This window comes from Phyllostomus hastatus, unplaced genomic scaffold (genome assembly GCF_019186645.2).
Source record: "Phyllostomus hastatus isolate PE091 unplaced genomic scaffold, TTU_PhHast_1.1 phas_scaffold_182, whole genome shotgun sequence".
NCBI classification, from domain to species: domain Eukaryota; kingdom Metazoa; phylum Chordata; class Mammalia; order Chiroptera; family Phyllostomidae; genus Phyllostomus; species Phyllostomus hastatus.
The window spans coordinates 17,447,038-17,451,525 of NW_025334013.1; positions in this window are offsets into that span (position 1 = coordinate 17,447,038).

Here is a 4,488-nt window from a genome sequence, read left to right on the forward strand (position 1 = left end):
GTATAATTTTAGGTGTTTTTTTTTCTCATTTATTTCCTGTTGGTTCACCAATAAATCCTATTACCCCCTTCAACTTAGAACAGTTTGTCTTGCTTAAGGACTTAAGAAATTAAAACCCTAACTATGCTAATAGGGATTTTCATGTCCATCAGAGAATAAGCTCATTCTCTTTCTTCTGTGATTTTATTTATCCATTGTAAGTACTTGCTTCATTATAAGCACTGTGCTAGGCAGTGAAGATACAGCAGTGAGGAAAATCAACAGTTACTGCCCTCATGGGGCTTCCATTTCATGGAATATTGGACACTGCCATTGTTTCTTGGTTTTATATTCATCATGATTATTTAAAATTATATATAGGATGAATTTAAATTTTTTAAAAAAATTTTTACATATTTTTAGGGAGAGGGGAAGAGAGGGAGAAAGAAAGGGTGAGGAACATCAATGTGTGAGAGAAACATCAATCATTTGCCTTCGCACATCCCCAGCTGGGGATCTGGCCCACAACCCAGTCATGTGCCCTGACCAGGAATTAAACCAGCGACCTTTTGGTTCGCAGGCTGGTGCTCAGTTCAACGAGCCACACCAGCCAGGGCAAGATGAATTTCAATAAGGTATGAGCGAGAGGTTTTTGAGATGCCATCTCAAGAAGGTGAGGAAGGTATTAGTTTGAAACCTTGGTGCTAATAGTTTAATAACAGGTATTGTCACTGTCACATCCTGGTCATACTATTTTATAGACTCAGTGCCAACTTATTTTCTCTAAATAAATGAAGACAGTTTTATTTTGTAGGTGCTATGGTCTCAATGTTTGTGTTCTCCACAAAATTTGTATGTTGAAATCCTAATCCCCAAACGTGATAGTATTAGGAGATGGGGCCTTTGGGAGGTGCTTAGGCTCTGCCCTCATGAATGGAACTAGTGCTGCTTCCGACCCACCTTCCACTGCATGAGGACACAGCCGGAAGGTGCTAGCTGTGAACTAGAAAGAGGGCCCTTATCGTAAGACAATACATGCTGGCACCTTGGTCTTTAGACTTTCCAGCCTCCATAACTGGGAGAAATTTCTGTTGTTTATAAGTCCCCCAGTTTGTGATACTTTGTTATAGCAGCCCAAACAGAGTAAGACAGTGGGCTATATTTATGACCACCTTTATTGTGTGAATTATCTTTATGCCTTTATTCAGTCTTATACATTTATTTAGCAATAAAAAGTACCAAACCACTGATAGATACAACATTGTAAACCTCAAAAACATCATGTTAGTCCTGGCTGGTGTGGCTCAGTGGATTGAGCGCCAGCCTGTAAACCAAAAGGTTACTGGTTCAATTCCCAGTTGGGGCACGTGTCTGGGTTGTGGGCCAGGTCCCCAGTTGGCACATGAGAGGCAACCACACGTTGATGTTTCTCTCTCTCCCTTTCTCCCTCCCTTCCCCTCTGTCTAAAATAAATGTAAAAATCTTAAAAAAACATGTTAATTGAAACAAGCCAAACACTGAAGAATACATAAGATATGATTTCATCACTATGAAGTCCAAAAACTGGCAAAACTAATGTGTAGTGATAAAAATCAGATAGTGATTTCTGTGGATAAGTGGAATTGATTAGAAAGGAGCCTGGCTCAAGGAAACTTTCTGGGGTGATGATAAAAGTTCTATATCTTGGTTTGGGTGGTGGTAACATGGGTATATACAAGTGTCAAAATTTGTTGAACACAGTATCTGTGCATTCTATTGTATGTCAATTATAACAATAACACAATATAGAGAAACAAATCCTAAAAATGCTACTATGGACATTCCTATACTTGGTTTTTGGAACACATATGTGTGCATATCTTTTGAGTGTATAATTAGGAGTAGAATTGCTGGGTCATAGAATATGTGTGAAACACAGCTCTGATACTTAATAGCTGTATGACTTCGGGCAAGTACCCAGAACCTCTAGAGAACGTGGATTTCCTTATATGTTACCAAGGAGCTAATCTCATCTTGATGGGTGCCAACCGTGAAAACTGTTTTTGTCAGTTAACAAAAGGACATAAAGCTAAGAAACCTTATTCTCTAAAATCAGATTTTAGAAAAGCTGCTAATTGAAGTATCAGTAAGAATGGAATATTCCACTCTCGCCTGGAGGATCTGAGTTACTTTGACAGAGCAGCAGCCTCAATTTCCAACCCAGGTGCAAAGCTTCAGATAAGGGGTTTCCAGATACAACATTCCACATTTATCTTCGCCTTGTAGTTTCCAAGGAAACAGGACCTCCAGTCTCTTTATCATCTCAGGCCTGATGAGAATCCCTTTACAAACAGCCTGGTGTGCTTTGAGGCTATATCAAAACACCATTTCTTTGAAATTTTACCCACACTCCATCTTTTCCCCAACCCTAGAATAAGTATCTCTGCCCGTGCTTGGTGTGATGCTCCACGACTCCTCTGGTGTGCCATCTGCCTTACAGCCTTCAGTTAATAAAACTAAGTTTGTCAGACCACAGGTGGTCTTTACCACATGGGCTTTATGTTGGGGATTATGGATAAAAGTTTGTAAAATTTGTTCACATTGGCTAGGTAGGCATTTAAGAAATGCTAGTGATTTTTTATTATTCATGTACAAATTCGAGAAATGTTCATTTGACATCTAGTATTTGCAAGGCACAAACGTATGGTGATGAAGGGATAGGACAAGATAGCACAGGATACAGATGGATAACCACTATTTATTTTAAATGAAAAAACCACCACTGTATCTTCAGTTGCTAGGAGAAAAATACCTTTACTGAGCTTCACTTTGCAGAGACCAATGTAAACGAAAATATTCTCAAGACTGTTTTACAGTTTTAAGACTATTTTAGTTGGAAAGCACAATTTACCTGATTTGCTATGACATAAAACTATGGATTCTAAGAAATGGTAGGGTTTTAACCAGAGTGAGAGCCCCCAAATGTTACCTGTTCCTTTCTATAGAGAAAGGAATGCTCTTATAAATGCTCCAACAAAAAAAAAAAATAGAGATAGACTAGCTTACAAAAACTAAGGGTGAATACAGGCTCATTCACCCATTGGGGGTCCCCTCCCGCAAGCAGCTTCTTCCTCTCTTTGCCATTCCCCAGAGATCGCAAAGCAGGCTAGGGTGGGCTGGGGTGGAGAACACAGGAAGCAAACACCGCGATTCCCCTTCACTTCCCCGTATCTTGATCTCCCAAACCCAAATCCTACCCTTGTCTTTCCATTTACCATAAGCTCCCAAAATGCAGTCTTCTTTAGGAACATTAAGGACATACACTCCAAATGACTTAAGAAAATGATTTAAAATCATTTGAGGGTATATCTTGGTTTGGGATATAAACGAAGATGCCATTTGCCCAAGTTTTAAATGAAGAATGAATTTGGGAACATGCAAGTGCGTTTTAGGAAAGTAGTGAGATGACAATGGAGTTGGTTTAGTATTTGGGTTTTGCAGTCAAATCTCATGACAGCAAATTAACCTGTGGTCTTCATTTTCTCAATTGTAAAGGAAAAACAGTAACGCTTACTTTGTTCAGTTACTTTGTCATTGAAACAATCGATAGCCAGGTGGTGAAAGACAAATACCATGTGATCTCACCTTTAACAGGAATCTAATCAACAAAACAAACAAATAAGCAAAATATAACCAAAGACACTGAAATTGAGAACAGGCTGGCAGTGACCAGAGGGGACTGGGGAGGGAGGGAATTTCAGGGGAAAAGGGGAAAGGTTTGCAGGAACAAGTATAAAGGACATAGGGACAATAACAAGGGGGGTGTGGAAACAGGAGGGAGGTGGGGAGAGCTGGGGCGGGGGTGGGCTGGGATTGGGGTAAAAGGCAGAAAAACTGTACTTGAGCAACAATTAAAAAGAAAAAAAAATTAAAGTATCGATCGTTTACTATCTATCCTGAAGGAAAAACATAGTTACAACATGGTCCCTTGCTGTGAAAGACCTTACGAACAACTGTATTGCAGTGACAATTCTCACATAGTACGTGCTCGATAAATTATTATCATATCATTTTGATTAGAAAGGGGTGGGAGGAGAAATGAAAGCGGTTTGTAAACCATAAAAGTACTCCGCAAACACTAACAAAGCCAAAGGATGGAAGTAGAGTGAGGAATTTCAGGAGTCTGGTTAAAGATCTGAGTTTCAACATTGTCGAATATTCCCATATTTGAGCCTGAATTCTCAGAATAGAACATGTTAGGGCTGAGATCATCTGGCTAATCGAAAATTCCTGCTTTCTGTCACCGTGCCCTGGCGAGAAACTGTACCGCCAGCTACATCAACTCATCCAATCCCAGCTCCAGCCGTGTGACGCCACCACTCCGACGCGCATCCGCCCCGCCCAGAGCGTCCAGTCTCTAAGCTACTGCTCCCGACATTAGTTCTGGCTGCGCAGGCGCACAGTACAGCAGGGCGGGGCGAACGCGTGCGCATTGCGAGGGGGCGGGGCTAATGCGCACGCAGCCTCAAT